This window comes from Mus pahari, chromosome 7, assembly GCF_900095145.1.
Source record: "Mus pahari chromosome 7, PAHARI_EIJ_v1.1, whole genome shotgun sequence".
NCBI classification, from domain to species: Eukaryota; Metazoa; Chordata; class Mammalia; order Rodentia; family Muridae; genus Mus; species Mus pahari.
This window is the reverse complement of record NC_034596.1, coordinates 6477752-6500871: the sequence shown is the minus strand read 5'-3', so window position 1 is coordinate 6500871 and position 23120 is coordinate 6477752. Positions and strand designations below refer to the sequence as shown.

At 39.7% G+C, this 23120-nt stretch overlaps 1 long non-coding RNA gene across 1 annotated transcript in view; it reads left to right on the top strand.

Moving 5' to 3' along the window:
* Positions 1–4033, top strand: part of LOC110324217 — an 8968-nt gene extending 4935 nt beyond the window's left edge. The window contains exon 3 of the long non-coding RNA XR_002380678.1: positions 3869–4033. This is a non-coding gene — a long non-coding RNA (uncharacterized LOC110324217). The remainder of the gene's footprint in view (positions 1–3868) is intronic.
* The last annotated feature ends 19087 nt before the right edge of the window (positions 4034–23120 follow it).

Here is a 23120-nt window from a genome sequence, read left to right as displayed (position 1 = left end):
GTGTGTGTGTGTGTGTGTGTGTGTGTGTGTGTGTGTGTGTGTTCCTGTAAGTACAGAGTCATTCTAGCAGGTGCAAGGGTCCAAGTGACTGAGGTACACAGGTGTTCCAGCAGGTGCAAGAGTTCAAGCAGCTGGGAGAAACAGGTGGTGTATCAAGTTGCAAGTGTCCAAGCAACGGGAGAGTGGCAACCTTCCCTTTCCCCTCTAATTGCACACTGTAAGCCTCCTCCCAGCAGCACACAAGGTCATGGAGGCCTGGCACCAAGGGCAGTAGGTTATCCCTGCTGGCCAATTTGATTATAAAAGTGTTTGGCTTTATTAGACTGAAAACTATTTCAGGTGTGTTGTCGTCATCTTCCTCCTCCAAGAGGAAACTACAAAGTTAAACATATGGTTTTATTCTTGATCTTTGAAGAAGTGTTTTGAAGGGTAGGTGGCATCTGAAATACAATGTCTGTGTGGTAAAAATGGGGAGGGAAGGGAAGTATAGTCACTTTAAAAAATGGAACAGTATAACAATCTTTAAACATAAACAGTAGACATTAGGGGTAAAGGGGTTGGGAAGACATGATGGCTGCCCCATCCTGGAAGGTACAGAGCAATGGACCTCTTCTAGACAGAGAAAGAAGGGGTGAAACAGATTGAGGAAGCTATGATAGAGACATTGTAATGTCCTTGGCTTCACTCTGTTCTTTCTCAGATGAGCTTTATCTCTTGATTCTCTAATATGTATATTGGGAAGAAAATGGAGGAAGTCTGGAAAAATCCCAAATTGAATCATTTTAGGAAGTCCCAGGCACACAGAATCAGAAGGAACTGGTAAAATTGTCCTCTCCTATTCATAGGGGGTAGAATCTGATTGGATCAGACAGTGCACTTGGTTTTGATCAGTGCCCATTGTAGGGAGGGGACAGATATATTGCACTGAACTCTATTAGTATATGTAATTAGTCTGTCAACAATACTTTTCATTTTCTGATATCTGAGAAGTGCGCGTTGTATACATGTATGGAAGTAACACACAACCTCGTTAATTAATAACATTTAATAGTTATGAGTCTACCATCAGTGCTTTCTTTTCTTTCCTCTCTTTTTTATTAGATATTTTCTTCATTTACATTTCAAATACTATCCTGAAAGTCCCCTATACCCTCCCCCCCCCGACCTGCTTCCCTACCCACCCACTCCCACTTCTTGGCCCCGCTGTTCCCCTGTACAGGGGCATATAAAGTTTGCAAAACCAGGGGGCCTCTCTTCCCACTGATGGCTGACTGGGCCATCTTCTGCTACATATGCAGCTAGAGACACGAGCTCTGGGAGTACAGGTTAGTTTATATTGTTGTTCCACCTATAGGGTTGCAGACCCCTTCAGCTCCTTGAACAATTTCTCTAGCTCCTCCATTGGGGGCCCTGTGTCACATCCAATAGATGAAAATGAGGATCTACTTCTGTATTTGCCAGGCATTGGCAAAGCCTCACAGGAGACAGCTATATCAGGGTCCTTTCAGCAAAATCTTGCTGACATATGCAATAGTGACTGAATTTGGTGGCTGATTATGGAATGGACCCCCGGGTGGAGCAGTCTCCCATCAGAGCTTTCTAATGTGCCCTTCCCATCTCCTTATACCCTCTGGTAAAAAAAAAATATCAGCTGGATCTACCTACTGGTAGCAGTTAATAATAAGCCAGTTTTTAAATACTTAGAGTTTCTCCAAAACAAAACAACAACAACAAAAAGACAAAACAAAAGGAATGTGGGGAAATTGCTTGTAGTATAAGGGGATGGTGGTAGGAGTAGGAGGGGGATTAGATTGGGTAGGCAGGGTCACAGAAGTCAGAATGCATTTTATACACAAATCTAATTGTTAAAGAATACATTCAATAAATGCTGTATTTATTTGTGTATGGCTCACTGAATGTAGTGAGGCCACTAAGAACACACACCCAATAAGAAATAGGAGGGGACTTGTGGAGAAGGGACCCACCAGGAAAGGAAGGAGGATGGTAGGAAAATTGGGGCAGCATCATCACTAAAATCCATCAGATAGATGTACAAAGCTGTCAATAAACTTGAAAAGGTAATAAACACCCCAGAAGTGAAATCTGTGGGCTCTTGGGGCTTTTTCTTGTGTACTAAGGAGGTATTTCTTTTTCTTTGAAAATGCTCATTTTTATCTGGGTCAGTAGCAGGAACTATTTCTTTTTAACCAGAAAACTTGAGTTCAGCATCAACTGTGGTCTTGTCTTAGGGATGGGAGATGGTGGATGATAGTTTTCCAGTCTACATGAAATGCCACATGAGTTTGGGTGATTTTTATGAAGACTTAGATCATAATAACATTTTTTAAAAGTTAAATAAGTTATTTTCTTTTCACTCCAATCAATTTCCTTATTCAAACATTTAAAATAATTATAGGCTACAGGTAAATTATAGATCATACACACGCTAAATTATAACCCATCTACACCAATTAATATTTATTGAGCAGTGAATGGGCAAAATACGTTAACTTGAGGATTCAAGACCTGAGTGTAATTAAGAACTTCGGCTGGGAAAGATTATAGCTACATCTTCCCAAACACCCCTCCCTCCTCTCCCCAGCGTCTGCCAAGGGAAATGTAAGGATAATATGCTAACCCTTAGCTTAGCTCTGAAGTTGTTTACACAGGGAAAAATCAATTACTTTAAATATTTTAAATCTTATTTCCTAGTAACTAACCAATGACAGTTTATGATGGTCTTAAAAGTCAGGCAAAGGAATCAAATTAAATTTTATTTTTTTTCCCTTCCCAAGGGCCTGGGGTGGGTCTCTCATGAGCAGACATAAAGCATACTGTGGGAACCTCTACAGTTTAGAGCTCCTGAGATTCCACTGTGCTCCACAGATTAGAAACTGTTCTATTCAGTACTGCTGATGCTGTGGTAAGCTTAAGCCAGAAGGGCTATGATGGGCCAGAAAATAGAAATCACAGTGTATCAGTGGCTTTGCAAATTGATTGTGAGCAAAGCTGAAAAACAACATTGAGCTCATTATAACGCATTTTGACCCAGAACATAAGATTTGGGGCAGATATGTACTTATAAGAATTAATACAATCATGCAGGGAGATAGGACGGTGTCTATCAATGCCGAATCTACCAATCCCCACGATCATTTCTTTTCACAAGAAGAACAGCTAAGCTTGAGTTTGAAGCTTCTAGTGGGAAAGAAGCAGGAAACAGGGAGTTCTGAGATCTCAAGGTTGTCTGCACCAGAGAAGATGAAAATGGAGACTTAGGTAGAAAACTCACTGAGCATCCGAGTAACCTGCCCAAGAACGTGAGACATCATTTCCTGGCCAGCATCTGAGATACCTCTTGCCTGACTGGTAAATGTGAGTGCATAACCAACTTCCCAGGAGATTTCCATTTCATAGCTGCCTGCATTTGAATGATGATCTTTGTCTTCCCATGCAGCCATCGGTTCACATGAAGAGTTAGGAAATAATATCTGTGATGAATGAATATACCTCCAGGCAGGGTATGTTAGTGTCAGAGAAGTCTTCTATATTCTGTGTTCTACCCTTGTGAGCACCACCTCAGATACAGCCTCTTTGAGTGATTTTCACGTCCCAATTTTTGTTCTGGGGGATTTTGTTATTTTGGATTTTGTTTGTTTTTTGTTTTTGTTTTTGCCTTTGACTCTCATAGGTACCCAGAGACAGGCACTGTGTGCTTTCTGTGTTCACAGACAGAGAGCAGATGAGCTTTAAGATTTCCCAGTTACAGGACAATGTGTTGATGTCCATGTGAAAGGCAGTGTTATAACACTGGGAGATGACTGGTCTAAGTCTATAACTCACATACTTTGATATTCCTGTTTCCTAGAACCCGGTCCATCCATGGTGCTCGCAGCATCCGGGCGGAGAGGACAGAATCCATCTTTGAAGCATCTGCTTCTACATCCTAACCACATCCCTGGCCTTTATTTCTTTCCCACAATGCAAGGGCAATAAAGATTAACCTATCTACTTAAGTTTTGTAATTATAGTTATATATAAAAGACTTGGTAATGTTCTTTTATATAAAAAGAAAATGTTCAATGCATGATATTTAAAACAGACATAAAGATGTAACAGGTTATCCCTTTAAGAAAATCCCTCTGGCGGCATTCTAGATAGTGGTTTTTTTATTACCCTTCTTTGACCTCTAACCCAGGCCCACCCCACAGCACCAATCTCTGAGGACTGCCAATCACCCTTATCAGGTTTCTATGCATGAACTAGAATGAAAATATGCCACTTAAGAGAAAAGAGATACTGAAGATGAGACACAGGGGGTTTAAGCCAGCTAGGCTTTCTCTTTTTAAAAGAAAATTAAAGGCAGGTCCCAGGCATAATATCTGTAATCCACAGTTTTGAATCAGAAAAGCATGTTTGTGCTTAGTAGACCATATACTGGCTTGTTTAAATGGACGCAGTGTTTCCTGTTCACTTCCTAACTGGAACTGTTGGGTGTGCTGCTGTTTTGTAGTAAAGAAGGCACATTTGAATCCAACGGAAATGCTAGCAATATAATGGGAGATAAAGGGATCAGATGCAGCTCACACACACAATAAGTGGAATAAGAGGCGACAGTCTTGTAATGTGTCTTTAATGTAATCACAACTATATTCCAAGGGTGAAGGTGTGATCTCAGTTTAGATGGATGCGCATGGCTTTCTCATTTGCAATAATCATTAGTGAGTTGTGTGTACCCTGTGGAAATAGGAATTTAATACCCCCTAATGAAATGAGAGGACATCAATTGTGACAGAAGGGACTGGGCTGAGTCAGACCACCCAGGCAGTAGAGTGACCTGACATGCAGTTGTCAATACCAAAGCTTCTAAAATCTGCTACTGATTAGGAACAACATCTTTCAATGCTTCTAGAGCACTTGTGTTTCTTTAAGTCCAACTGCTGCTCTAGGGACCCATACGTAGGTATATCTTGGGTGGGTGCCCCGGGTCTTCTCCTGCATATTTGATTTATCAAGTGGATTTGATTTTTACTCCCATCTGCAAGGGAGGGAGAGCTATTTTCATTTTAAATAATGTTAGCTGGTATTGTTTACTCTCCTGGATTAGCTCAATGTTTTATCTGTTTCTTATCACAGTCGACCCCTCTCCTAGTTATTTGTGTCTGAGGTTTATTTTCCCCAGCACATTGTGAGTTTTAGGTCTGGTTTGTAATCAGTTCTATAATCCCTCTTGCAACCCAGCACAGGACCTGGCAACAAAGCAACTGGAGTTGTGCTCAATGAAGTGAATTGAACTTTCTTTTAAACCTGTAAACGGGACTGTTCCTCTGGAGAAGATTTTATATAAAAATTAAGTGAGTTAATTTTTGTTTAAAATTGTTTCTCCTCCTGTGTTAGGTGAAATCATCCTTGGACTTCTTTGTCTGACTGTTTACAAAGAAGTTATGAGGTTACCAAACTTGACTAACATTTCAAATTCCTTAATAAAGTATAATTATGATTAGGCTTAGGCTATCCTTATCTACATTTCTTTATTAACATGACCCAGATATTTTGAAAATCAGTGCTACATATTTGAATTGTAAAAAGTAATAACTAAGTCCCCTTCACATTGTGCAGCACATGTAGTTGTAAATTAACACAACTTAGGATCACCTGGGAAGAGAGTTTCAATGAAGAATTTTCTGAATTAGATTGCTCTGGGAGGGACTGTCTTAATTAAATCAGTGTTGGAAGATTCAGTATACTCTGGGTGGCAGCATTCCCTAGGCAAGGTCTTGAGCTGTATACCAGTGGTGAAATCAAGCTGAGCATAGGAGTATACATGCATTCATTGCTCATGCTCCTGGCTGTGCATGTCATATGACTGACTGTCTGAAGTTCTTGTCTTGGCTTCTCCACAAGGATGACCTGTGGATTGTTAGCTAAAATAAATCTGTTATTTTCCCCCAGTTGTTCCTTGTCAGGCTATTTTGCGACAACTACATAAACAAAACCAGAACAGGTAGCTTTGGAGAAAAGGCAGCCTTGAATATTTAAGCTACATGGAGATTAAGATACATAAAATGGTACCTAGGAGGCTTATCTAGTAGTGCTATTTTGATGTCGTGGTTCACGTCAAAAAGTCTTCAAACCTGAACTGCTACACAGAAACAGAAAGAATTACGGGAAATAAAGGTGGCAAAGGCCAGAAGTGCTAATGCTTCTGTAACAATAAATCAGGGGATAGGGTTCTCACAATTAAGCTGCTGTGCTTATTTTAGGGATCAAATGCACTTGAGCAGCATTAGCAAGCCCATGAGGCAGTTCCAAAAGAGGCCCAATTACCACAATATTCTGAAGTTCTTAGGGAAAAGAATGTTAGTATTGATAAGGGAATTGAGCTCTCAAGAATATCTCAAAGATAGCCCAAGTGAATGAAGTAAAATGCGAGGGGGAGAGAACACTCAGACTTACCTAGCCTTTCGTCTCAGACTTTTCTCGTAGAATCCTGGGAAGTAAGGTTTACAACAAAGATGGAATAAATAAAGAACAAAGGAAAAATACATCTATTGAAATCTCTATGAGACTGTGTGGTAAGGTACCTTGTTATGATTTTCCTGTAACAAAATATAACTCAAAGGCAAATAGAAGTCACAAAATAGAGTAGTCTGCAATATAATTCAGGGTGTAGAAGATTTAGCTGTCTTTGGTCACACTGAGGGTCTCTTGTTCCTGTTGGAGCTTGGTGAGGGCCAAATATCTGTTCTACTAGTATCAGAAGTAAATGTGAAGCAGCAATGGGCCAATGACTGTGGCATAAGAGTGTTACTTCCTAGCCTGGGCATTACATCCAACTTGGTGACAGCAGGGAGCAAGGGATGCCTTTATACAAGGGGACAGATATACTTGACAGGTATCATGACCCAGTTTTGCAATACTAAAGGGACTTGGCTAGCTTGGAGTGAGACCCCAGAATACTGAAGCAATGCTGTGGAGTTAGGAACACTTTTATGAACTAATTCAAAATCAATTAGAGAAAATTCAGAGTATGCACTTGCCCTGTGATATGTGATAGTAAGAATCAAGTCTGGGAACAAGCAAATGACACAATTCCAGAGGGAAATGAGTGACTGACCATATTGCTTTAAGAAGAAAGAGACTGTCAGTCACTAGCCAGTGTGGCCCTAGTAGTATCCTGTGCTTTCACATGAAATATGGTGATCCTGTATGAGTTAGTGTGCAGCCAGGACTCATGAGGAGCCTAGAGAGGATTGGAAAACATCATCTCAGATATAAAAGGCATGAGTGTATGTTTTGCTTATAACTTGCATTGCCATTCCCCAGAACTATAGCTTTCTCAGGTACTGGAAAGTGTCCTTTTAGTCCTCAGAATTTACATTTCATGTGTTACAACAAGATCCGTTTTAGATAATTTAGCCCCAGGAAGTTTAAGCCAGGGACAGTCAAACAGGCCTTCAAAGACAGAGAACACAGGGCCTCTTTCTTTCTTTACCCTGGGATTTTGATTTCTGAGCCAAGAAGATAACACATCTTAATAGCAAGAAGCCGAGTTAACTAGATAAAAGGTTTTATAAACAGTGAAATCTTGAAATCAGAGAAACCAGAGATTCACAGTCTTTCCTCGCCTGACTGCATCTAAATGTACATCACCGAAAGCAACACAAAAGGAGATGGTGAGATATTCTGTGATACTCCCGTGAGTCAATGCAGTTTTCAGTTCACTCATTCAGTTTTCAGATATATACTGCATTCCATGACACACTTTCTTCTAAGCTTAGGTCTGAAGATAAGAGATGCCATAAGAATCTGTCCACTAAAATGAACTTAATGAGCCAGGCAATAAAGAATACATTAAATTAATGAATACATGGAGCTAATACAATGTTGGTTCTACATAGCAGTAATAGAGGAGAAAGAGAAACCTAAAGGCCTTAGATCCATAGGTAAATAATGGTATTAAAAGTTATCAAGGGGCGAGAGAGAGAGAGAGAGAGAGAGAGAGAGAGAGAGAGAGAGAGAGAGAGAGAGAGAGAGAGAGAGAGAGAGATGTGTTTAAGAGCACTTGCTCTTCTTACTGAAGACCTGAGTTCCATCCCCAGGATGGAACTACATATCAGTTTACAACCATCTGAAGTTCCAGATCCCGGGTATGTATCACCTTTTTCCTGGCTTCCCCAGGCATTAGGCATATATCTAGTCTACCAACATAGATAGTCATGCATATTAATTTTAAATATGAATCTTTAGAAAGTTGTCAAAAATTAATTAAAATGAACAAACTGACATGCAGTGAAAGAAATAGGATTTTAAATTATGAAAATTCTATAGTTCCATGGAAATGACAAAGAGAAAGTGGGGTAAAGCTACATAGTGGAGGGGATGATTGGAGGAACTGACTTTGGTGAAGAAAGGGCAGGCTGGAGGCAGTACCTGGGGCACTAGATGAGTAGCCTTGAACTGGAGACCTGCGGTCTCCCAGATTGACCACCTATAACCAGAAGAATTTACATAAAGCACAAATTCAAGAAAAATCCTAATTATAGTGTCAGCACTTTTAAGAAGCAGATATCAAAGGGAAGTATCGAGGGGAAAAATGATTGATTCTGAACAAAGGAAAATTAAAGATCAAAAGCAAGGAGATAAAGGAAATCATACTGGGCTTGGACAAAGACTACACGCATTCAAAACCTATAAATAGATAAATAGGGAGCAATTTTCTGAAAAAAGTTAATGAAATGGAGCAACAACTGAGATATGGAAAATACTGATTATGTGAGGATGGGCAACAAGCCAGTCAAATGCTACCACATCAATTAAGGGAACAGCAGGCCTCCAGAGAGAGGCAAAAATAATACAACTTCTGAAGAGCCAACAACATTTACAACAGGACATAAAAGGACCGAGAGAAACATGTGATTTTCACTACTAATCTGACTTCATGTATTTTTCATTTCCAAAAACTTGCTGAAAACTTAATGAAAAGTGTGAGAAGGAATCACTATTCTTTAGGTTGTGGCACTTTTTAAGAACAAGCCACTCTCCCTCCCATAGGACCTTCAAGCACTGCTCTCATTCAGCGGGTGGCCACTCTGTCAATGGAGCCATCAACCCTGTGGTTTGTAAAACCCTCCAGTAAGAGCTCAGAAGAGTAAAACCTCCCCTGAATTCTGTACTGTCCCTTAGCTTCTTTTTACATTCAGAGAAGGTTTTTTTTTTTTCTATGCCATGTCTGGCTCCCCCTCCTAGTTTCTGACATTAATGAGTAATCTGTCCACAACAACTGTGTCCAGATACACCTGCTGAGCACACAGTTGGATGAACAGTTGGACCGAAGGATTCTGTGTCCCTGTCGACCTCGTTCTTCCCGGTTACCACACCAAGAAGGATTCTAATGTTCTTTCTGATGTCTTTAATTAGCTATGCTTGACTGAACGGCATCGTTGAAAGCATTCTCAAAGGTTCTCTCTCCCTCTCGTGTTTGTTTTGACATATGCTGATTTCTTTTGGGTCTCCTGTGCCTAGCAGAGTGTCTGTCTCACTATCTATGCCAAGAAGAAGTAACCCATCATATGCTCACAGTCCCAATTGAATCCATTGGGCCAACCAACCCCTGCCTCCACTGTCCATCCTCTGTCAACCTTTCTTATCCTCCCTCTACACCAGCCTTAACCACGGGGTCTCTTAAGGCTTCTTATTTCTTGTGTTTGTCTACTCAAATTTGATTCCCTATTTTCTCTCGGCATACTGCTTCCTCTCCTTTCTTGCTGTTTTGGGAGTGGATTAATTCATCTTAAGGTAGTGGCTAGATGGCCCCAAGGATAGCAAAGTAGTGAATAGAATGTCTTACTACATCTGGTCTTTGTTTCACTTTACTTATGCCAGGCTTGCCTTATAAAGTCAGAACTCTAGAGGAGTGCAAAGCAACCTATAATCATGGCTCCTAAAGTGAAAAGTCACCAGGGAACATTCATGGTTTCAGTCCTTCCTTCTTGGGAGGGAATTTAGACTGAACTATCTGTGTCTGCAATTAGACCACATCCTGCTTCCAGGAGCTGTTCGTGAAGGAGTTGCCACATGGATCCATGGGCCTTTGATACTACTGTAACAGAATCACCTTGAAGTCATGAAGTATATATAACAGGTCATATGTATGCTCATATGCTTTAAACATACTCTAAAAAGAATCTTTCAAGAAAAGGAAGGCTCTTACCCCAAGAGAAACATTTAGAAAGTCAAAGCTTTTGAAGTCCTTTTAATCATTGTTTATCCACTACTAATTTTGTACTCGAAACCATGCCAAATCTGTGTCAAAAGACGAAGAGTAAAATTGGACTTCTCTACTTAGCACTTTACAACCCTGGGCCCATTGCTCAGCTTCCCATCCCTCACGTTTACAACCAGGATTATAATTACACCCATCTTGTTGTTGAAGTCAAAGAATAACTTAGTTCATTCATTTTAAAAAATCATCAACAGAATGGAACAAATGAATTAGTTAATTCACATAAAACACTCTCAATAAATGTCAGCCACTATTTAACAACTGTTTAGATGAATTCTCCTACAATATTCAAGTTAACTTCATATTCTAAGAATGTGTGTAAATACAAGTAAACAAGTAAATATATTTATTCTGTGGTCTCTGAGGAGGAAGACAAAGAGAGGCAGTAGACCTGTACACAGCTGAGTTGGCAGCCAATGGGGGCAGTGAGGGTGTGCTTGCTTTTGGACAGAATGAGACTTTGCAAACTTACCTTGTCAAGTTATCATGGGAGAACTGAGACCTACCTTCCTGCACTGTGGTCTTTTCATGTCTCCCCTATGAAGGATGATGACTTCTTCTTACCATGCATGCATATGAATTATGTGTGCTTATTAAGAGGGTTCACATATGTATGGATTTGGTTTGAGATTTGAATTCCCAGAGTGTCCACAATACAAAAGAAGTACCTCTCCTTCAAGTTCAAATGCAACTTTTTACTTCTTTCTTCTTTTCTTTCTTATTTTATTCTTTCTTTTCTTTTCTTTTCTTTTCTTTTCTTTTCTTTTCTTTTCATGGAGCTCATGATGATAAATTTCAATTGTCAACTCAATGAGATCTAGAGTTGTGAACAGAAAATTTGAGGATTCCCACTTCAGGTGACACATATTCTTGGAAAATTGGTGTCCCATCTCGGGATGGGTGTTCTATTTTTTCAATAATTAAAAAATATTTTATGTAAATTAGTGTTTTACCTGCATTTATGTAGGTGTACTGTATGTATACCAAGTGCCTACAGAGGGCAAAAGACAGTATCCAATTTCTAGGAACTGGATTCATAGATGTTTACAGGCTGTCATGTAGATGATGCAGACCAAGTCCTCTGCAAGAACAGTGAGTGCTTTGAGTCACTGAGACATTGCTCTGGTTCCAATATCTGGTGATTTTTAACTCCTTATTAAATAAATTAAAGAAAGGACTCATGAGCTGGAGTATAATTTTACTAATATTTAAGAGAAAAATACCAGGGCAGGTAAGCTGGACAGCGCTATATCTGAGAAAGCTGTTTGTGTAGGCTGGCATGTTCATTCAGTAATTGGAGGTAAGAGACCAGATCTTTTGGGTTCAGATTCCACCTTAGAGAACCTGACTTAAGGTTGAACTTGAGTTAACTAACAAACTGACACCTAGCACCAGTTTCCAGATTACTTCCCAATAAAGCCTGTGTCTAGAACCAGTTTCCAAGTTATTCTCCAAAAAAAAAAAAATCTACACTTCCAGGGTACAAGCCTGTCCCTGACACTTCACTTCTTAACAACCCAATCAGGAGGAAAGCAGAAGGTAAGTTTACTGTTTGGCTCCTAGCACCAGACAATTATGTTAAAGGCCATAATGTTCCCCCACCCCAATCAGATGCACGCCAGGCTAGAAGGCCCCTTCTTGCTTCTATAAATGCTTGCCTGAAACAAGGCTCAGGGCTCCACCTTCCCATCCTGCTATGTGAGTGATGATGGTGTGACCTGAGCTCGAGCTTGTAAATAAAAGGCCCTAGTGTGATTGTATCAGAGTCAGATCCTTGGTGCCCTTGCTGGTAAAACAGACAATGTATAAAACAAGCATCCATATAGCAAAAAGAGCAGTGTGGTGGTGCTAGTAAAGAGGGGTGGACCGTTCAGAAAAGGTAAGGAAACTCAAGGTAGTTATACCTAGGCTCTGGTCAGCATCTAGAAAATGGATATTATCCTGAGCTGTGATTTAGAATGGTAGGCAGATCTAACAGAACCTCATGGACATTCTTCTTCTATAATTAAATAATTTATGTACTTCACATCCTGATCAATCACAGCTTCCCTTCCCTCTTTTCCTCCTAGTCCCTCCCTCTCATCCCCCTCCTTCTCCCCCTTCTCTCCCTTTCTCCTCAGAGAAGGAGAGGTCTCTGTGGATATGCCTCAGTGAGATTCTAGAGTGATTGTACCAAGGATAGGCTTTTTGAAAAGGAATAGTATATCTCATTAAAGGGATAATTATTCTTCCTATCTCTTTGGCAATAATAAAATTATTTTAATATTAAAAATGAGGGTTTTACCTGCATATAGGTAGGTATAGCATATGCATACCTGGCACCTGAAGAGGTCAGAAGATGGTATGAGAATCCTATGAATTGGATTCATAGATGGTAATAGGCTGTCATGTGGATACCATGGGAGGCTTAAGATAAACAGGCCTTCTTGAGTCACCTTTAGCCAGAAGACCAAGTGGCCAAACTAAATTAACTCACAAAGAAGAAGACAACAGCATATTTCTCCCCAGAGGTAAAATCCATTATTCTGACCAAAAGGAAATACTTTCCCATACGAATAGAACAAAATCACCTAGAAGATCAGTCTCTGTGTGTATCTGTGGAGGATTAACTTGGTTAGGCTGAGAATTATCTTGATTTGCAAGACCTTCCCACTGTGGGTACCACCATTCCCTAGGCTGAAAACCAGAACTGTATTCAAAGGAAAAAGGAAGCTGGGTACAACCTTCTATCAATTTGTACTTCTTGATTGTGAATGCTGTCTTCAGCTCTTGATGTTTTTTTGCCTTCCCAACCGTGAAGGACTCTAACCTCAAACTGTGGGTCAAAATAAACCTTTAATTCCTTTATTTGCTTTCATTACAACATATATTGAATAATTAAGACAGGTCTATTTTAGACTACCTCCAAATCTTGCTACTGTGATAACTGTGGTTTTCTGGGGAGGGAGACAAAGCCAGCCTAATTTTAGAGCCAACTAGGGTGCACTGCTCTAGTGATTCAAAGACAAGCACAACAGGAACGGGAAGTTGAGGGGCTGTGACTAAATCCACAATGCATAGGTAACTGCCCCTGTCTTGTCACTTGCCAGGACTGTTTCTCCACCTCTATTTGCTATAAATACAAACAATGCAGGTTCTCGAATCACCTTCTTACCCTCCTCAGTTAGGCCCAATCTCTGTGAGATCTCAGATCTCTATGAAATAATAAATTCCAATTTCATTTTTTCAAGGCATTGTGCTCTGTATAGATGGAGGGAGATTATAGGGGTGACTGTCTTGATGATGCCTCATACATGAATATACATGGTGGTGGAGAACTGTATCTTTACTAAGGAAAAGCTTATGTCACACTCCTCTGCCCAAGACATAATAACACCAAGGGGAAGCCTTGGCACTAGTATGTATGTCCTGTTCAACTTGAGTGTGTCCTGTGTAAATGTAACATGTATAAATGTCGTCTTCCAGGCGCCCACAAGGACTTTCTCCCTGCTTCCACAGTGTGTCAATATGCTATGAGATATGCTACCCTTTTCACTGCACAACAAGTGATGGAAGGAATTACCTCCAAATTATGAATTCTTTCAGGGAAAGGGATGTGAGTAGTTCCTATTTATCTGCATTTGCCCAACAAATCTCCCAAAGAATGCAAGGGGCCAAATGTATATTTGCTAAAATATTTCACTAGTGTGAATTATTGACATAGGAGAACTAGTTGCCTGGCTGTTTTCTCAGCACAAAGTCCTGTCTGTGAGGCCAGGCCTTGAACCTCGAGGAGTAAGGCTCATCTATGATGCTGTTTTCCCTCCCTTTGCAGTCACCAGGGCCACAGTTCCACAGAGTCTGCTCTCACAGGCTATTCCAATTAATAATTGCTGCTAGCTCTTCCAGAGCTCTTCTCTCTAGCAATTAATTACACTTGATGGAGAAATGGAACGTCCTTTCTTCCCTCCCTGACCCCTTTCCATCTTCCCTCTCTACCTCCTTCCTCTTTGGCAAAGTTTTTGCATTTGTTTGCTTGTTTGATTTGAAATACACTGGGCATTCCAGAAGAAACATTTTATGTGTTTATTTACACTGTGGCCCCTAGTCTAAGAAAAAGCTCTAGCAATAAGTGAGTTGTGATGGTAAATCAGTCTTTTGGGGAAATAATCTATCTGTCTGTCTGTCTTTTCTATTCTTTTCCTTTTCATTTTAGGGTCTCATTATGTCTGAGAACTTACTCTGTAGACTACGCTGGCCTCAGACTCAGAGATTTTCCTGCCTCTGCCTCCTAAGTATTGGGATTAAAGGCCCTTGCCACCACACCCAGCTGGTAGCTTTTCAGTTTGCCTTGGAACTCCTAAATATGACTTTTCTTCCCTCCTAGACCCTTCCTCCTTTAAAAGTAGTTAACACTAGGCATCATTGGAGTATACCTGGAGCTGCCGTGCATATGGAATCAATAAGAAACTCTCAGCACTCTCCAAGGACTCTTTAAAATCACCTTGGACCTGAGAAAGAAACTAAAGGGAGATGCTTAACTATCACTGTCATGCCCAAGGCACTTTTACTACTTGCTACTTTAATTTGCAGAAAGAAAAAAATAGAAAGAAAAAAAAGAAAACTCTACAGCTTTATTATAAGCAGCACATAGACTATTATCTCTTGATAATAACCTTAAATAAATGCCAAACACAGAGGTCCCAAATTATTTCTTAGCTCATGTGTCATTTACTTTCTATGTGATGACTCTCTGACTGACTAAAAGTATTCACTGGTGTATGTGTGGATGTGCACATACCCTTACCCACCCACATCCCCACACTCCCATACCCCCACACCCTCCTGGTTCTTCATGCTGCTGTTAGGATTTCTTCCTTTCTTTCCTTCTCTGTTTCTCTTCTCTGTCTCTCTGTCTCTGTATTTGTCTCTCTTTCTCTCTCAACAAGCCCTCATTTTCATGTAACCTAGACTGGTCTTGAGCCAGCTATGTTCCTATGCAATCTAAGATTACCTTGAATTTGAAATCCTACTGCATCTTCCACCCAAGTTCTGGGTTACAGTGATGGTCCACCATATCTGGTTTTAAGGCATAATTTTTCTAATTTGTAAACCTGGCCATGCCTTTCTACTTAACTCTGTCAAGGCTGAAGCAACCTTTATATTTTCAGTACACCTCTTGATTCTGCAAGTCCTTCTACAATGCCAATATAATCAACTTCCAAATTATCCATATTAAGACTTCGTAAATATAGGTCCTCTGATGTCTCATGCCACTGGACTTAGGTTGGCTGTATTCTGTATGTGTAGCTTTTTTTCTCTTTACCATCTCCTTGATTAACTCTTAGATAGATATGCATTGAAAGTCAGTCATTTGTCATTGTCTCTAACTAGCCTCCCTGTGTACTTGTTGAGTCTGAACATCTACTTTTCCTTCTCATTACACCCTGTACATGAATCAGTTCCCATGGCATCATTACTAGCTCTTTTTCCCTGTCTGCATTTTAAACTCTTCATAGGACAAGACTGTATCTTTAAGATTTAGTATATAATCTGAAGCATTTGGTAAAGACATTTTACCAAAGTGTTGCCTTTAGGTAAGTTACAGGGATTGACTTTCAGTTTCTAACAAACAAGTAAGAATTTATGGCTTCAAATAAATGGAGTCTCTCTTGAATGAAATTCCTTTAAGGCATAGGCTTAATCATGAGAGAACAATCCAAAACTATGATGGGAATTCCTTTGGGGAACATTTTTGGGAGCTCATTCATGAGCTCCCACACATGAAAATGGCCCAGTTTCATAGGCACAGTTCTGTGGATAACACAAAGCTAACCCTAACTCTGTCGCTCAGTTCATTCAGCAAACTTGACTCTGAATGACTTCTGAGTGAGGGTGAGTTTTATTTTTGGCAACAAAAGGCACAATTTGCTACCACTGAGACTTCACTTTCAAAGTTCAGCTTGCTCTCAAATCTTTTCTATAAGGAATCTAGATATATTCCGAGCAGGCGACATCTTTGGAATATAGGAAATACCTCCTGTGGGAACTATTTGCAAGAAAAGGTCTTGTGTTTTGCTGAAGGCTTGCCTCCTTATTTAATCAGGCCTGTGACATGGGGACAGATTGGGCCTGTTAACAGAATCACAGTATTTAAAGTTAAATGCTTTAAGGTTGATTTTCTATCCTGACTTATGTGACCCTGACAGATTTGGGGAGAAATGGATTTCATGCTTAAATTAGGTCAGGGACAGTCCAGAATAACAGTAATCAGAATAATAACTATCATTATACAATTTATTTTTATTGGTTATGTACTGTGCATTACTGAGTTAAATATTCATAATTTTTCTCATATAAAATTCTTAATAAACTATTGAAAAATAAGGAAAAGGATGCTGAAAAAGTAGATTTGTTCAAGGTGACTTAATAAGTAGAGTGTAGAGAAGTGCAAAGTTTTCATTATGGTAGGTTGACTGCACAGCCCATATTCTGAGCTAGGAATGCAGTTCAGTGATAGAGTTCCTGCCTAGCATGCATAAGACCCTAGATTAAATCCCAAGCACTGCATAAACCAAACATGATGACATATGCCTGCAATCTCAGCACTTGGGAAGTCGATATAAGATCAGGAACTTAAGGTCATTTGCTTTTATAAAACAAATTTGAAATCAGTCTCAGCTACATGAGATACTGTTTCAAATGCTTCCACCAAATCCTGTATTTCACATATTTAACTGTCTTTTTTCAGCATCTTCGAAGAACAATATCTTCTATCCCATTCCCTAGCAGTATAGATTCAACATATTGCTGAATTTGAATTATAGAACTATTTTCTATCAAGTTAGATTCATATAAGCAAACATTTTTGGTGAACCTTATGAACAATTACTTCATTACTGCTATATGTAAAATTCAACAAACACAGTTATTTATTCAAGCAACATTAAGGAAGTAAAAAGAAGAGGCTATATAACTCTTAAGGCTCATTTGCCAATCACATGTTTGGTGAGTGATCCATATTCAAAGGGGGAAAAAAAATCTACCTGAATGGTTTTGATGTGTAAGAATTTAGACTGTATGTCCTGCAGGATCAGAAGGAAAACCAATGAATGGTTTTACAGGGAGACACTGCTTCAGTTTAATAGGGAACATGGTCAGGGAAGCTCGACAACAGGCATCCTGCTTTGTAAAGCACTGCACTTCCTGTCAAGGATGGTGTTCAAACAGAAGGCGAATGACCTCTGCCAAAGATGCCACACATACAAGCCCTAGGAGGACACTGGTCACCTGTCCTGTGAGTCCCTAACAGCTTTCAGGGTCTGATACTTTTTATAGAAGCCAGGATGCTGGTGACCTTTGTTCTGTTTAGAGGGACATGCAGCTGCCAGCTAGAAGATCTTTTAGCTGATAGTGAAAGGGGTCCCGGGCAGGTGGCTTAAGGACAGATGATAACAGAGATGACAGCTCAACATCCCTACTTGTTTCTGTCTGATTCATGAATATCAATGCCTACATGTACGCACAAATTGACCAGGTAGAAATACAGCAGTTTATGCTCTCATTTCTACTTTTTTTCAAGTTAATATTTAATAGACAGTTACTGGGGAAAATTATGTCAAAGACTTGTCATTGGTTATTTATACCTTGAGCCATCTGATTCCCTCAAAAATATCTTGAAAATTGGAACTTAGGTTATAGATAAAGAAACCAACCAAGGCTTAGAATATTACATATTTTTTTTAAAAAGCAGATTTTGAAATTTCAGGAATAAATTATATCACAATTGAACCCAAAACATCATTGATGAAGAGAATGTGGCAGTTAAAGTAATAGCCAACCTGTCTTCATCGACAAGAATGGCTTGCCAGGGCACCCATCTTCAGGGTTGGGGCTCATGGCCTCATTCTCAGCTTCATACTTTTTATCTCCAGCCAGCATTTTTCTTAGTTTTTGTTCTCAATCCCTTGGGGATTTGATATTTTTCAGCTTCTTGTTTGGGGGCATTAGGAGGATGCTCACAATTGTATATTTGACCAGCTTATACTCAAGTTAATTTTCAATTCAATGTTTATATGGTCAATGTTCAATAGACAGTAGAACAACGCACTTCAGTCAGCTCCACATGACGGGGAGAGATGCCTGTACCCCTGTGTCAAGGACAATCCCCATTGTATTTTAATGATTTAATATCTCCATTTAGTTTCTTTCTCAGGCAGAAGATCAAATTCAAAGGGTTCTATATTTAATATTATATCTTTCGTCTACATTTCTTAATGTTTCCCATGTAAACTGATTTATCACTCTTAGGTCTTTGAATTTAAACCTATGTTACATAGGAGTTAATGAAACTAGGTATTCATTTGGGTATTAGCACAAAATGTGTACAAAAGGATACGTTGTGTAAGAATAAACTTCTTAAGCATGCAGCAGTATGGTTGAAACACATATAATCTTGAGGAAAAGATGGCAGCTATGAAGAGTATATGATGTTTACTCTTCTTGCACAGCATTAACAAAGAAGGTAAATTACAGTTATTATTATATGGGACATATAATTGGGACTCCATAGAAAGTTTATGTGATTTTCATCAAGAAAGGCATTTATGATTTGTGTACCTCTCTTCATGAAGTTTTATTCTCTCTCTCTTTCTCTCTCTCTCTCTCTCTCTCTCTCTCTCTCTCTCTCTCTCTCTCTTTCTCTCTTTCTTTCTTTTTTGACAGGGTTTCTCTGTGTAGCCCTGACTGTCCTGAACCTCAGGTTGGCTTGTGCTTCTTGAGTGCTGGGAATATGAATATATGGGAAATGAATAAAGACTTCACAAAAATATATTAAAAACTAGCTTATGCACAATCTTTTGCTTGAAACTTGAGGGGCATGAATGTCTTCACTTACTGAGGGGAATGGAAGCGACTGAGCATTCTCAGCAGGTTCTTTCTTTCTCCCCCTTGAAATGAGTTTCTGCAAGTGAACTCTTTAAGCAGCTAGGTTCTGACAAAACTGAGGCAGTGACTGAAAAGTTGCTGTTGGGCTATTTGTCTTTTGTCTGATAACCAAGGAGCTGTGGAAAGGAGAGTCTTCAAATATCAGGTAACCAAGCCAGCACCGACTCTTTGTAGTAAAAGGTATTGGACACTGATCACAACCCCCAGAGTCTGCAAACCTAGAAAGTCTGGATTTACAATTCATGTTTGCTTACATTGTTCAAAACTGGCTTCATTCTTTTTCATCGCAGTTCAAATGGCATGCCTTCTAATGCTGGGCTGATGATGGATACCACAAATTACTCAATAGGTAATTTAATGGGAGGATGTCCATTTGACAGTAGTGTCTCATGGCCTTTGACATGGTTTATGTCTAAGGGACCTTTGCTTGAACCCTTCTACTATACCTTTGGCCCCTTCAAAAGGAACTGACATTAGCCTGGAAGGTTGAGAGAAGTTGCAGACTGAACATAAACATAATACACAGCTTTCTTTGGATACTATTTGATGTACTCAAGAGTCTAGCATCAACTGAGAATCAGAATAGCATGAAGAATACTGAAAGAAAATATAAGTTTATGCATCTAGCGCCATGATTCCCTCCATGTATACTCTTTGATTGGTGGTTTAGTTTCTGGGAGCTCTGGGAGCTCTGGGAGCTCTGGGTGGTCTGGTTACTTGATATTGTTTTTCCTAAGGGGTTGCAATCCCCTTCAGCTCCTTCAGTTCTTCTTGTCACTCTTCCATTGGGATTGCTAGGCTCAGTCTAATTGTTGGAGGTGGGTATCTGCATCTGTATTGGTCAGGTGCTGGTAGAACACCTTAGTGAACAACCACACCAGGTTCCTGTCAGTAAGTGCTTCTTGGCATCCGCAATAGTGTCAGGGTTTGGTGTCTGTAGATGAGCTGCAGCCCTAGGTGGGGTAGGCTCTGAATGGCCTTTCCTTCAATCTCTGTTCATGTTTTGTTCCTGTCTTTCCTTTGGACAGGAACATTTCTGCCTTAACAATTTTGAGATGGGTGATACATATGCAGCAGAGGATGACCTTATCTGACATCAGTGGGAGGCCTTTGTCCTGTGGAGGCTTGATACCCCAGCATAGGGGGATTCTAGAGCTATGAGGCAGGAGTGGGAGAGTGGGTGGAGGACCACTCTCATAGAGGCAAAGGGGAGGGAATGGGAAGGAAGATTGTGGAAGGGTAACTAGGAAGGAGGATATCATTTGAAATGTAAATGAATAAGATGAGTAATTAAAAATGAGAAATGTGAAATATATGTTTATAAACCAGGTACTTTGGATTCAACTCTGACATAGATTACTTGATGCCTCTTTCTCCCATGGACATTTGCATAATTTACCATCTTAGTTCTGAGGCCCAAATTAAAGGCTACTTTCAGAACAATAATTGGCCGTTTCTCTGCTGTGGCACAGAACCCCATCATTCTCGTCTTCCTCCTGTCTTTCATAGTCCACAACACCAATTATCTCTTTCCTAGTGAATTGTCTGTTTTCCTCCAAAGAGTGAGCCTTATAGCAGTGGGCCCTTTTCGTTTTCTGTATTAGTATCATAGTCTACCAAATAAAACTCTGCCTACAGCATTGACTGAATAAATATTTCAAGTGCCTTTTAAAGTAGAAAATGTTGGTGTAGATCTAAGATAATATTAGCATTAACTACTTGTTATAGGCCCTGTTTATCTGACTGGCGTAGATTTCTACGAATTCTCAATTCTGACCAAGATATTTTGTCCTCTAGGACTTTACCTGTACCATTTAGTCCTGTCCTCAGCCTTTGGACTTAACTGGGTTTCACAATACCAGGCTGCATTGATAATTCCAGACACTGAGTCTGGTTTCAGTGTATCACTCTTCCCTTGTGATACTCAAAAGCATAGACTGGTGAGATGACTAAGTGAATAAAAGAGTTTTCTGAACAAACTTGGTGACATAAGTTCAATTCCCAGATCTCACATAAAAAGTCCACATATTTGGCCTTTGATGCCTGAGTATACATTGTGGCATATGTGTACACATACTCTTTTTTTTTTTTTTTTTTTTTGGTTTTTCAAGACAGCATTTCTCTGTATAGCCCTGGCTGTCCTGGAACTAACTCTGTAGACCAGGCTAGCCTCGAACTCAGAAATCTACCTACCTCTGTCTCCCAAGTGCTGGGATTAAAGGCGTGTGCCACCACTGCCCAGTATCGCACACACTTACTCTTACACATGCACACACATACATGTATACACATTCATATGAATGCACAGAATAATAATAATGTTTACAAATTTATAAAGATATCCCAGCTCAATGCTAAACTATGACCTTTCTGTGCACTGGTGAGTACTGAATGTGAATGGCTTCTCTGGTATAGAATCACGTATGGAATCTAGAAAGAATTGTAATGATACAATTCCAGCAGTTTCTCTCAGTTAGTGCTTCTGTGTCTTTTAGTAATTGATCAGCCTCTGTCAACCTTAGTGTCTTGTGAAACCATGGAGGAAGCAGTTTAAAGCCAGTGCTAAATGGCAGCTCCAGACTGAAGGTAGAGCTTAAAGATACTGTAAGACTAATGTACCATGTCTTTGTTTCTACTGCTACGAAGAGATACTATAAACACACACCTCTTACAAAGAAAAACATTTCATTGGGGCTGGCTTGCAGGTTCAGAGGTTTAGTCCTTTATCTTCGAGATGGAAAGCATGGTGGTAGCACAAACCAGACATGTGGCTGGAGAAGCGGTAGAGAGTTCCCCATAGGGATTAGTAGGTATCAGGAAGAGGAAGAGAGACTCTGGGACTGGCTTGAGCGTTTGAAACTTCAAAGCCCACCCCCAATGACACACTTCTTCCAACAAGGCCACACCTACTCTAACAAAGCTATTCATTAAAAATTGCCACTCCCTGGTGACTATTCAAATCTATTTGTCTGTTGGAGAAATTCTTATTCAAAAAACCCCCATATAGTTGTAGAAGTATCTAGAAAATAATGTTCCTCTTTAGGCTCTGTTTTCAGGATATATCTCCCTTCAGCCTAGTTTATGACCCAGTTAGTCTTATTGCCCTAACACTTATCTGGTTCAAGACTTGTCCATGCATCCTTGAGTTATTGGGTCAGGTCTTTCTCTCACTTTTGTATACTCAGATAATGACCATGTAATAGGTAAGTTACAGAATTGACACAGTGTTAGAGTCTGAAAGGTACCATTGTGACCTAAAAGGCTAGCACATGGACCCCAACATCTGCACAAATTACCCAAATAATACATTATAGTCCATAGTTCATAGAAAGTCCTTAAATATAAATATACTAATCTTGCCCTTTTTCTTCTTCTGTACCTCTGTTTATTACTAATTTCATTTGCTAATTGAAAAGTATGTTAACCAGGACATGCTATTGTGCATATAAAAGGCAAGAACAATAGGGCTACATGATTTGGGCACATTTACTATGTATCCTGTTGGCCAGTGAATAAAGATTTTCTATTAAAGAATGCATGTGTCCTCTGAAGGAGCTACCTCATAATAACAATAGACATCATGTTAGTAATTCTAAATTTAGCATTGTTTTCTAATATAAAGTGACCTTTAATGCTTTCTTTTATTTCAGCCATCAATGCTGCACTTTTACACCTTTGGCATTAACCAGAAGTCTTATCCCACTTGATAGGTATTCTGCACCTATGAAATGAGACCATTTAAGCAAAATTAACATATAAAGGCAGGTTTATTGATAAGCTGCTCTTAGGTGAGTTCGTTGGTCCCAAGGAATGAGGTCATGAAAGTCACCATGGGGAGACAGATGGAAGGGGGAAGAAAGAGAGGGAAAGAGAGGAAGAACATGTTCACACAGGGAGAGAGAGAGAGAGA